This window comes from Mchenga conophoros, linkage group LG7 (genome assembly GCF_057382185.1).
Source record: "Mchenga conophoros isolate Kocher_MC1m ecotype Shallow Benthic linkage group LG7, M_conophoros_male_GT1.1, whole genome shotgun sequence".
NCBI classification, from domain to species: domain Eukaryota; kingdom Metazoa; phylum Chordata; class Actinopteri; order Cichliformes; family Cichlidae; genus Mchenga; species Mchenga conophoros.
This window is the reverse complement of record NC_140532.1, coordinates 48497395-48510875: the sequence shown is the minus strand read 5'-3', so window position 1 is coordinate 48510875 and position 13481 is coordinate 48497395. Positions and strand designations below refer to the sequence as shown.

At 39.7% G+C, this 13481-nt stretch overlaps 1 protein-coding gene across 4 annotated transcripts in view; it reads right to left on the bottom strand.

Annotated features, from left to right (window-relative positions):
- ctif (CBP80/20-dependent translation initiation factor) overlaps positions 1-9129 on the bottom strand; it is a 98427-nt gene extending 89298 nt beyond the window's left edge. For 3 of the 4 annotated variants that reach the window (XM_085279814.1, XM_085279818.1, XM_085279817.1), the window contains exon 1: positions 8933-9129. The gene's annotated coding sequence lies outside the window, so the exon portion shown is untranslated. Of the gene's footprint in view, positions 1-8751; positions 8865-8932 lie in introns of those variants that run through there. The other variant, XM_085279815.1, reaches the window with a different exon arrangement.
- Positions 9130-13481: the final 4352 nt, after the last annotated feature.

The window sequence follows — 13481 nt, the reverse complement described above, 5'->3', positions numbered from 1 at the left end:
AGCTTTGACTAAACAGAGGAACTGACTCTGCAAGGTCAGGGACACAAATAGCATTGCAAGGCAGCTCAGATTCACCAAACACAGGTCTCATCTTCCCCATACACGCTAAGATCAATCAGCGATATGAGCTCTCAAATAACAAAAAGATGCAGACAATGATGAAATGATTCTGAAGTCCTGCTTGCATTTTAACTTACTAGTAATGATCGTCCAGCCTTTCTATCTACGCTCACATGAAATGAGAAGATTTCTGACATTTAAATAAGCTGCATTTTGTATCCACGCCTAACCTGACTCCTATGATACACGCATACTTTACAAACATCTTCAACTTGGGAGTAGAGAAGATCCATACAGTTACAGGGTGGGCACTAATGCCTATTTTTAACACAACATCCAATGTGACTTTTTCCTTACGTCATCCTTGTATCCTGACCTGTTTGTCTGAAATATTTAATGTATGAACTTTTGGACAATGACATAATTTTTGTACTTTTTTCACAGGGGATTTTTGACCAAACAATCAAGATGTGATTGAAGTGCAGACTTTTAGCTTTAATTCGAGGAGATTTACAAAAATAGCGTGTTGACTGTTTAGCCATTGAACAATTGACTGACAAGCAGTTTCATGGCCATGGTAGTTTCATATCTTTTCACAAGAACTCCCAATGAACGTCTAAAAAAATGTTGAAGCGAGTGAAAAAAAGCAAACTAAACCCATCAGAGAGATTGCAAAAACGTAGCCAAATCAACAATGTGGTAAATTGCCTGAGAAAGGGAAGACACAGGCCAGCTTAGCAAAACCAATAAGCCTGAAAGGCTACAGAAGGTAATTACAGCAGATGATTGAAGGATTCTTTCCTTGCCTAAGAAAAACAACTTCTCAGCTTCTTGCCAAGTCATGAATGCTCTAAAATAGATAGATGTATCACTGTCAGAGATGCAAAAACGTAAAAACAGAGGATTTGCAACAAGGTGCAAACCACTGGTGCCAGAAAACATCTAAAAGAGCTATGATCTTTCTGATAAAAGAAATTCTTTGTATAGATGAAACCAAGGTTGACCTGTAAAAGAATGATGGGAAGAGAAAAGTATCGAGCAAGACAGAAACAGTCACTGATTTGCAACAATGTCTTCCCCTCCTGGCGCAGGGAATTTGGTTAGATAAAAACTCAACACACCAGTTGTCATCAACCCCAGGTACTGTCAACTATTTGTTTAAATTACTTACTATAGCTATTCTAAAATAGATAAGAACTACAGGGTGGCGAAAATTTTAGACTGCATTCCAAAAAAAGCATGTGCATCGACCAGCAGGGTCATATGACCTGTACCAAGATAAGTAGTATAAAATGGTTTGCAGACAAACGTGCATAAGCATTCGAGGTGCATATAAGCAGATAAGTGTTCAACACAATGAAGCTTAGCATTAGCCGGTCTAAAACTTTCCAGCTTTTTACTACAAGTTTGTGTAATGTTGGATTGCGCCAGTGTGCAAACAGTCCAGTTAACGGTCCAGCACACTCACCTCTAGCGAGCAGGCTTCATGTGTCCTGCTTCCTGCAAACTCCCTCACCGGCACCACAGAGCGTATCTCCAGTAGTGCAAACACATGTGAATCCACTTATTCCAGCTGTGTGCACCATGTAAGAAAGTATAAAATATCCTGACCCATGTCTCCAGATTTCAAGCAATTTTTGCAGTGGTTGTTGCACTGTGGAGTTTTTTTATACTACCTGTTTATGTAGTATTAATTTGCTTGTAGAATCATCACAGTATAACACACTCTCTCCTCTTTTCTCTATTCTCCTTTTCTGTCTTCTCAAACTACATTTTTCAGTCCCCTGACCCACAATGCTCTAACTCCTCTGCTCTTTCCTGTCTCCATCTTTTCGCTCTTTTGCCCCAATCCTAACAGCTGTTACAACAAAGAACTGCCTGCCATCCTGTCCAGCTTCCCCTCAAACTTCACTGCTAAACTTAAGCCGCTTAAGAAATTGCACATCAGTACACAACAATTGCAGACATCAAAGTCTCCTCCTAACCTTTCAGTTGAATCTAGACAAGCCACATAATTTATTACTATCCATTGTCATTAGCCGAGTGGTTCTGGCAGGTTCCGGTTAGGGTTAGGGACAATTTACCTGAGCCGCTCTATGTTTTAGAGTCTCACAGCTTGTTATCAGCCAAAAAATACACACATTATTACTTATTACAAAGCCTTTCCAGCATGAATAGTGGAGTAACAATTAGGGCTGCCACGATTAGTCGACTAGTCACGATTACGTCGACTATCAAAATCGTCGACGACTGATTTAATAGTCGACGCGTCGTTTGAAGCTTTGTAAGATCCCAAAAGACGCAGGAATAAGTAGTAGGATTTAAGAGTGTAATAACGGACTGAAACAGAAGATGGCAGCACTGCATGTACAAGGATGCCAGCTGCCGTTAAACTCCGACGAAGAAGAAGCTGTGTCCCAGAATTCATAGCGCAGCCCTGCTCAGTTTCCAACAATGGCGGCAGCTGGTTAGTTTTAATATTACTCTTATTATTCTTTCTGGGTCACAAAATAAATGTTTAACATATTTTCAGGCGAGAATGTAGCTGTGTAAGCCTCAAATATCTGCTCAGTTTATCAAGACACCACATATTTTCAAAGCGCTCCGACGTTTTCGGAGACGTCTGTTACCCACTAGCTCGATAGCTAGCCGGGGGCTAGGCTCACTAGAGCCCGTGAGAACACCGGACTCCCCGCAAATCGTTTTCAAACCCACCACCGTCTTTCGCTACTCAGGTTAAACATATATAAGTCACTTAGATAACTTAAAAATGTTATTGTTTGGCTTTTTTCAGTATTTTATTTGTTCCTGAGTAAATCGGTTTGGCTGAGATTAAAGTTATAGTTTTTACACAGCTGAATAAACGTCAAGCAGACAGCTGATCATCAGAAGTGTGAGATGCTCGAGAATATACTCCGGTGTCCTGTTATATTTTAGATAGCAAGGAGTTTATTAAACTTCACCAAAACAATCTGCAGATTTCATTAAAATTTAATAAACTATCATCTTGTCTTTATTTTTAGTTACCACAGACCTGAAACACTTAAAGCTGTAAGCTAATGATAGTTATATAAGAGCAGATGCTGCTGGTGCAATAAGCTGTACGCTTTACATCCAATGGATGATGATCTGATTAGTCGACTAATCGCAAAAATAATCGGTGACTAGTCGACTATCAAAATAATCGTTTGTGGCAGCCCTAGTAACAATGTGTGGTGAGAAGCTGGGTTACCTCAGGCAGTGACCCTCCAGGCAAGCAGAGAAACATTAACCCTATAAAATGCAAAGCAGACTATGAGGTCAGCTGCATCGATGCCCAAAGTGAAGCAGTGTTCATGTTGATACTAAACTGGCCAGACAGACACAGCGTGGCACTGGACTGCACACTGTGTCTTTGTTTCAGGACCGATAGATATACTTTCATCACTATGCATGTCCGTGATTGGATGTATCTCCAAAATCAGAGTGCATATATTTGTCAATTAATGGACAAATATATGCAAACTTACAACAGGAGTGGTGTATAAACACACACAAAAAATCAATTTTGCTGTAGACATTCTAATCAATGTGTCTAATTAATGTCTGAATAATGAAAGAGTACTGTCACAACTAGTTTAGAAGTTAATCGTGGTCCAAAAGGAACGTTGAAGCATGGGCATATCCAAAAATGTAATTTTATGAAATGAAAACATATGCACAGGCTCGTATTTTCTTTTAAATTGTAGGGAAAGTGGAACTTTTCTGGAAAACCATACATATAATTAGTAACTATCTTAAACTTCTGGAGAATGCACTGCACAAGTTAGCCTGTTGATGTGCTGAATTAACACACTGCCAGGCCTACTGAATGAGATATTGAACAAACTGAATTATTGTTCCTAAAGCTTAAATATGACTTGTGCCCTGGATCTATGTTGAGCCTATGACATAGCCTAGTGGCTGATGCCTTTCCCAGCATTTATACCTGTGCATGCTGTACCTGTACCATGCTTTACCACCATGATGGAGCTTTTATCTTCGAGTTGTTCCAGTCAATTCTAAAACTGGCAGCAGAAAAAGAAGATGGAAAATCCACAAAAAGGAAGAAATAATGGTACTGAACGGGCCAACCAGTCTTCCATTTCTGTCGAGGACCACACCAGGTTTCGGTGTAGGTTTTTGTGGCTGGGGGAGGGGGGGTTTTGGTTTCAGTGTACCTACAATGAAAATTTAACACATAAGCACAAACTCAATTTAAGCGTCAGAGTGCGGAACAGACTTTTTGGACTCCTTCACGTGATGTGCGTCACTCTCTTCGTGGATTTTACTCACTAAAAAGAAATCAGCTGTAATGGAAAGAACACAGCTTCTACTGTGTGAATACAGAAAAACAAGCCTAAACCATTCGGTGATTTGCAACCTTTGATATGGTTACACAACAACCAATCAGTAAGAACCATAATCCTCACAAGCCAAACAGAGCAGAACATGAGACCCCGTCTACCCAGTGGGAATCCAAGTCAATGTTCTCACCCCATGCAGTGAGAGCTGGTAATACGTCTAATCTGGTCTACTACTGACTGGCAGCTTAAGAAACTCACACTTGAGCTTAAATATAATTTGGAGTAGTCTATTCTTGAGAGCAGAAGAGCTGCGTGCCTTCTTTGACTCTAATCATTCAGCAGACATACTTGCTGTAATAGATGTATGCAAATAGGTTAAATGGAGCAACCACATACTTTGCTTAGGATCAAGGGCTTTACAGTCAGCAAAGGGTACTAATAACACCTGTGTGCATATGAAACATTAACAGTCACTGAAGACACAGAGATTCAAAGATTTTTTACACCTCTGCCAGTATGTAATGACAAATGGACAATTTTCTATCATAATACAGGACTCCACAACGTGCTTCATTTATTTTATAAGTAAATGACAAATAAATCCTTTTAATACTGCATCTTATTTTGCATTCACTGGAACCGGTAGTACCAGGATGAGCGCGTCTTCTTACCTAGCAAACATGAACACTTTAAATATATCGCCTACAAAATGCAGTTGAAAAAGTGTCACTGTTCACATTGCGTGCCACTCTCTGACAAAGCCGAGGGATAATAATAAGCATTATGTGGCTGGCACCAATCAATCACAATTTCTCCCGCGACACTTTTTCTGCATAATGCGTCTCGGTAGTGAAACTGGAAATTCTATTTCATTTTCTTTTCAGACATTCGTCACACTTTAGAGAGTGCATCCCCTATATTTGTCCATCTTATGGTTTTCATACAAAGGCAAAAAAAAAGGGCATTCTCAAACCTCCGTAAGCCTGAGAGGGGTGGCTTGTTGGTCAAGTTTGCAACGTAGGTAAGTAGTCAACCTCAGGATACCCCTGACAGGCATCGGGAAGTACAGCACCAAAACAGAAGCAGAAATCCTGTTACCAGAGCAACAGGTGGCAACAATCGAGAAAACTGCCTTTGTAGATCTATTATTGTTACTACTAAAGATGACATGGATACAAGGGAATTGTCAGGGCTAAACAAGGGGAATATCGATATTCCCCTTGTTTAGCCCTGACAATTCCCTTGTATCCATGTCATCTTTAGTAGTAACAATAATGTAAAGGGATCCCTTTACATAGCTAAAAGTTACAGTCATAACAATATAAAAACATAAATTTATGTGCGATAGGGAGCCTCAAGGTTAGACATTCAGCTTCAGTTATACTTGATGATGATGATCTTTGCTGATGGCTTCAGAGCACACTGATAGCAATTAATCCCCACAGTTAACTCTGAAAATTAACTGGATGCTCAATGCCGTTCATTTGTCTGACATCCTGCCCTCATTCATCTCCCTAGCGCTGGAAGAGTTTCTCCTCCACGAATTGTTGTGTTGAAAACGACTGCATGAAAGTTCTCTAAAGAACAACTGATGTAAATCAGCTTAAGAGGTCATTCTTTTTTGGCACTTTATAAATATAGATTTTTTTCTACAAAGATGCGCTCCACTGCAAAATCACACAGTCATTCTACAAAGATCAACTCTCCTAGCAGAGCTATTCAAGTCATAAAATACTACCTGTTCTTTCACACTGCAATACAAGTTACATAAAACAAAATATAAAAATATTCCATTTTTTCCCTCTTATGTGTACAAGTGTGTGATTAGAACGACCTGAATCCAGTGGAAGAGACTAACAGTGTGTGCACATGTCACACGAGAGGGGAGGTACAATGGTGTGTGTGTATACTTAAAACAATAGCCTCATTGTCCTCTTTTGTCCCTCTTTGTCCCTGTACTGACCAAATGGGAATGGACTGGGCATGTGCAGTACTGCAGAACTGCTGGGATTGAAGCTCCACATTGCTATGCTCTTCTGTCCGGACACACGAGCGTGGAGGCGTGACAAACAAATGAGGGCATGCTGACCTGCTCACAGGCTTCCTAACATGTATGGAGGGTAGATAACAGTCCTGAGACCTTAAAGGTGAACAGCAACCAAAAGTCAAAAGACAGGCACAAAGGTGAGTGTTCAACAGAGCTGTGGCTATTATTGGTCAGGGCTGAGATGATGACAAAGAGATCAACCACACAAACAACACAACTAGTAGCAACACAATGGCTTACTGCAAAAACCATAGTATATAACATGTTGGAGCTCCATCATCTCTCACAGAACTGCTGTATGTTTCTCTGATTCATCAACCGTGTAATCACTCTATCCTCACTTTCTCATTTCCCACTCACTCATCCGTTCCAGAGAAGCAATGTAATGAGGAGCAGCCCCCACTGAAACAAGGCTAGATTTCTGCTTTACAGCCTGACTCAGGATGATCCAGTTTTGTGCAGGCAGCTCCCACTCTCTCCGTAAGATTGCTGCTATATTTGTGCCTCCTCCACATTCTTCAAAGCGCTACACGCACATACAGGGAACCGGGTCTACATCATGACCTAAACACCAGCTCTTTTCTAATGCTTACGTTGACATACAACACAGAGGTAAGAGTTACCTGCTGCTATGGAAATTAACCCTGGCATCACTGGTGAGATCAGCCTTTCATTATTGTCTTTTCTCTTTTTTTGTCCCTGTATGGTCTCCCAGGACAGAGTTCACAATAACGATCGTTCATCACGTCAATGCAGGATTCACATGCGCCATGATGGCAGATCACAGGGGTGATGATGGTGCACTGACTCTTAGATTAGTATGAATGAAACTTTTTTTCAGGCCACATTTACACATCAGCAAAACTCAGTTTTATATTAATGTGAGAGCAATCTAACTACACAACATATCACAAAGTGAAAAAGCAAATGGATGGATATTTCTAATATTTCCTAACTGTAGCAATGTGTATTAAGAATCCACAGTATCCTTTATTGAGCATATGTGGGGCACATAGTGTATCAGATCTTTCTTTTTCTTGATCAGCTATTTGATGATAGTAATATAGGCATATTATCAAAGTTCAATTTCAGACATATCCTTGAATTCCCTGCAACTGTAGGCAAATCTCAACCAAGTATGTCTTTGCTCATGTACTATCAGATCATGGCCAAATCATAATTGACTGAACTATCTTCACAACAGCTAAATGTTACCAAATGGGTGGACTTTACATGTACATGTACAGAATGAGAAAGTGGCTGAGCATGACTGACCACTTGGCATTCTAATGAAATAGCATATGTCTCCTGAGTGATCACAGTAATGTGACAAGGTAAATACACTGCAGAGACATGCTTTCATCACTGCAGACAATCTTTTTTTAAATTCTCTATTAATAATACCACCTGTATAATGCAATCATGCAAAATAGGTCTAGCTTCTAAGTCTGCATTAAAAAAGGTTACCTTGGTCTCTGCTTTTTGACTTGTAGCAGCATGCAAACATTCCTTAAATCAGTAAAGTCACTCTGATCCAATCAGTCCCTAAACAGCTGGAATCCCAGGAATGCCATGCGCAAACTTCACCGAAGTATGAGCTAAAGAGCAACAGTCAGGTCGGCTAGTGATCAAAATATTAAGTCTGCCAAGTTTTCTCATTAAGGACTGCATGATTAATGAATAACATGTAACACATTCATCATTGGAGTATGAGCTAAAGTTTATGTTAAAATATATTTAGACAGACGTTCCAAATCTGACAGAAATGTTGATCTGCCTCTGTCCTGCCACAGTCGCAGCTGTGATGATCCACTCTTTGTTGTGAGGGCCAACAGCTGAGACAGTGTGCTGCTCTGCAGCTAGCTCAGCACAGCTGATTGACTTTAACGCTTTAAGCGACTGTTCCCATGATTCCTGTCAAGCAAGTATGACGCAACGTTACAGAAACCGAAGAAAGACTAACAACCTGTGCCACTATAGCTTAAGCTTTCTTTTTTTAAATTTAGCACTTAGAACCACGCCCATGCTGTCTGTGATGCTAGTACCGTGTGTACCGGGGTCAGTGAAGCGATACATGACGGTTCGTTTATGTCAGAGGTTTTGAAAACAGCTGCACAGCATTGTTCCTGTTAAGGTAACAAAGCCACATCTGGGGGCACTTCCACGCCCTGTTGTGTGTGTCTGTGTGTCTGCGTGTGCCCGCGTATCGCCGGTAACAATGGTGACGCAAGCTTTGCGGCTAACCAGCCGGCTAGCGTTAGCCCTTAGGAGCAGTAACCGAAAGGCTATAAATTACAAATTCAAACAAGTCTCCGTCACCTCTGTCGTATCAACAGGTCTGCTGGTGGAGGCTTAACCAATCCCAGCATAACCAGGTCACTCACTGAGACAACTCGCAGCAAATCCAGCGCATCTCTTAAAACTGTTATCTCGTTACAACGGTTGAAACGCTCCAACCGAAAAACACCTTCTGTTGTCTTAAAACGAAGTAAATCCTCACCCGAAGTGAAATGCGAACTCCTGGCGAACCTTGGATCGCCTCCAGAGATTAAATCCGCCGTGTCATGGGTGTGTTTCTCTAAAAGAAAGCGAGGGGGAAAGAGGGTTAGCTATCCAGTGGCAACTCCGACGTCCCACACTGAGGAAAAAGGGAATGCAGGAATGTGACGTTCAGTCCGGTCTGCTGGCATCATTGACACGTGCACTCAAGAGCGGAGCACTGTGGGAAATAGAGTGTAGTTAAGTAACAGATTGTTACGGGTTTATTACTAGCGCATTAATCGTTATCCACAATTTCCATACCCAGTGAATCTCTGTGCTACTTACCGAAAACATATAAACCTTAAATTATTACAGCCCTTAGATATAACAATTGAAGCTAGGTTCCAACACTGCAAAAAAGTAAGTTAAAGATCAAGTAAGTTAAGATTGTGGGTTATTACGTCAAAGTTTCAAATTGTTATGTCATGTTATCTTATGTTAAATCTGGAAATAACATCTCGAATCCTTTGAGTTATTAAGTCAGAATTTTCAGATAATTATTTACAACTAACATGAACTTTCAATAGACCAAATTTTTATAATTTTTAATTTTTATTTATTCATTTATTCATTTCCCCCCAGTGGCATTAACCTCCTATAAATGTACTATAAATGTTTTAATTATTATATAATTACTTTTACAGAATTATTTTAACCAGGGTAATTGATTATCCAAAAATATACACACATCTAACAGGGGTAAGTCACTGCTACTACCTAATTCTGTTAATAAAAATACAAATAGCATTCTGGGGTTTTTTCAGATGTGTTTTTTAGTTAATAATACAAACAAATCTTTTAAATTGGCCATATTATGCACATCATTATTTATTTAGCACGGTCCACTAAAAAAGGTTTACATGCTACACTGTTCAAAATAAATTCCAGTTACTTTTTTACATAACACTAAATTTCACTCTCCTCTAGGCTACACCCCCCCCCCCCCCCCCCCCCCCCGCTCTCAGTGGTCAGTTACCCACACAAAAATAAGTCACTGGTCACCTATTGTACTTTATAGTTGTGTGCTGGATTCAATCAAAGAGCAAGGGATAGTTCTGGGCATGCTGAATTCTTCTGTGGTGGGTTGTTTTGCTTTGTGAATCCAATACTTGCCTGTTCCAAAAGAAATTCTGTTCTGTAATTAGTTCGGGTGGCCCAGTGCGGACACCTAAAATTACTGCCCTCCAAAAAAAACCCAAACTGATAATCGCACAGTTTATATAGTTCTAAGTTCAACCCTACATGCTCAACCAGAATTGGATTGGGGACAGAAGAGACTCCTGTAAAAGCTGTTTTGTTACACAGTGCACAATGCTTTCAGATAATGGCTTAACCATTTCTGTAAGTACTTGCATGCTGAACTTTTGTTCCTCAGAGTTGTTTGTTCGTCTATCAACAGCATACCCAAAAAGCCACCCTGATGAATTTTTGGTTAAACTTTCAGAGAGCTGGAAATGAAACAAGACGAAAGAAGGATTCTGTTATACTTGAGTCAAGATCCAAACTGAGAAATTTGGCAAAATATGTTCTCTTTTGTTAACATGCATTTTCTGGGAATGTTAAAAAAAGGCCGGGTGATTTTAACCAACACAGACTATGATTTTTAGCCTTACAAGTTCCAAATGGCCCCAGGGGCAAATGATCAAAGCTAAAGGTGACATTAGGCTCATTCGCTCGTCATAGTGTCTTCACTAAGGGTTTTCCTTTTGCTTTGGGGACGGTGCCATTAAATGAATATAATAAACAGGGACTTTAGCTCTGCAGTTGCAGGAAGTGGGTGAAGACTCTTGTATTTGCTCTTGCAGCGAGCAACAGAACAGCTTTTAGTTAGAGAAGGGACCGTTAGGCTGCTGCTTTCTCCTTTTTGGTTGTTAGGTAAGCATCATGCAAATGTATCACACGGTGAGGAAGATAAGCACTGAAGAAAGTCTAGCCCTGCAGAAAAAGGTGTTTCAGGCTATCGAGCGGCACGGTTTTCGGCCAGAGAGAATTACTCAATTTGAAGTGGACTTTGAAACTTTGCAGCCCTCCAACAAAAACAGTTACATAAGACACCAAAGCAACAAAGGAAGAGTAAATAAGCATTATAATACTCTAAAGAATCCCCTTTTGTTTCTCAACTTGTTAGAAGCGCATAAATAAATTAAATGAGATCAGAATACACGTTTAATGTAACCACAAACTGAATAAACTCAGTGCAGATACATTTCTATTACAGTTTAACAAACTAGTGCATTAGTATTAGTGATTTTAAAAGCTGGTGAAATTTTTTATTATGGTGTCACAAAAGAGAGTGGCACCATTTGTTCATTACCTGAACAGGAGTCGTATGATAGTCCTGAGAGTTATTGTCAGTGCAAAGTATTATAGTGTAACACTGCAGTTATTCTGGTTGTCAATAAATCAGCTGCTTAGTCCAAAACAGAACAGAAGAACTGCAGCTAGCAGCTGATCAGGCTCTTAACTATCAGTTTTTCAAATCCTATAAAAATATTCAAAAGATAATTTTGGCCGTTTCATGAAGTTGTGTTGATTGTGGCTCATAGAAATGGATCAAATTAGAACTTCATGTGTTTTAATGGCGTGAGGTTAATCACAATACCCTACTATTGAATATCTCTTATAGCCAATATAGTGACTTTACCTGTTAAAGATTCTGTACCAATTTCAGGGTGTCTGACACCTTTTTATTTATTTTACTCAATAAAGAAGTATTTTTATACAAGGATCCGTTTCACTTAAGGGAGGCTTTAGAGAATTTAAATGACTGCTGTACTTTCTTCTATCACTGAAAGGTGTATCCCAAAAACTAAAGCTGTTTTGAATGTCTTCTCTCTAGCTTACACATTTAATAACAGACACGCAGAGAGACTGTCACAGAAACCAACATTCTTTTATTTATTGTCTGAAAAGTTGTCTTTATTTAGCTTTTTGGGGGTTTGTTGTGCTACTTGTATTTGTTGTTGCAGTGCTCATAACCTTTTCAAAATTCCAGTCTCAGATGTAAAACGTGTGTGAACAAAAGTGAACTACTCATCTCTTTCTAAATGTTTGCTCCTCTTTCACAGTGGAATGCTTGTTGCTATTGGTTGAGCAATCAGCATTGATTTATGGGGGATCTTAGGTGTGAATGCAGCTTGAATGTGGAATCATAATTGATTATCTTATGTGAATCTGCTTTTGTTGTACCACCAGGCAAAAACCATCCAAATACAAAAGAATCCCACAGTCTGGTTGCACCTGCACACAGACACAAATGACTGCAGAGAAGGGCTAAAAACACTGGAAAGAGTCTTTTTAGTGTAATCATGACCCCTTGTGGAAAAAGAAGAAAGTGCAGCTGGAGCAGTCGGCTACTCCTTTGTCAGGGTTTTGTGTGTGTTTGAGTGTGACGTTAGATGTGTACATTTTATGAATATGTACCCGTACAACTGGGATTCATCAGGGTCTTTAGTCAATATGGTACACAGTTGGAGGAGAGAGCCAAAACAGTCTGACTGTCAGTTAGATCTGCATATAGTTAGACATACGGGAAACAGACAGATGGAAGAATAAGCAATACAAAAATAGATAAAGTGTTAAAATGAGGATGTATGAATCTGAGCGTGGATAGGTAGACAGACAGCCGAGTGAAAAAGTGCCCTCTCTGTTCCAGATGGCTGCTAGTCAGAGGCTAATTAATTGGCGTGATGGAGATTGCAGCAGGTCATTACACCCCTCCTGACCCTTTCTTCTTCTGCTACTTCCTTTTCTTAGTCTCTGGTTTCTTCTCACTCACTCTCTCAGTGCTATGCATATCCTTAACTGTCCCATAATTACTTTGTTGTCCTCTCAGCATCAGCCACAGCACTCCAGCCAATTCAGGCTTCCATTCCCACCCATGCCGTTGAGCAGGCTTCTCTCGTGCACATGTACCATTTTGTCTGGTTTCTTCTCACGTGTGCTAAAACCCGGAGCTTTCTCGTTGAGATGTGTGCTTCAGGAAAAAAATAAAGCAAAACCTTTGAAGTGGCATCATGAAATCTGTAGTCTGCTAACTGAGAATGTGAGAAAACTTTTTCTATTATGCATCTAACCTAATTCAGCCCCGCGTCTGTGTTAAATCAATGAATATACTGAACATTTGATTTAAGGCTTTTGTTGAGGCTTTTTTTTTTAATGCTGGTCAAAGTAATTTGCACTGTTGCCAAGGAAACCATAGTGTCAAATTGGTATATAATTTAATTGTTCGAAAAAGAAAGTCAGTCAGTGAAGTCAATACGAACAAAAAGTCAAACATTGTTTTTATTGAACACAGAGAGAAGAGATAAATCATTTGTATGTATTTTTGAACACGTGTAATGTTATATTTATTTTTAGGCCGCACTAACAGCGTGTGAGTACAGATCAGTTCAAACACTGTATAATTACATACTAGTGGAGTGAGTCCTAGCAATGCTACAAAGTGCAGAATAAAAAATTTCAAATCCTGTTAACATATGGCAATGCACAAAAGCATATTCATTTAA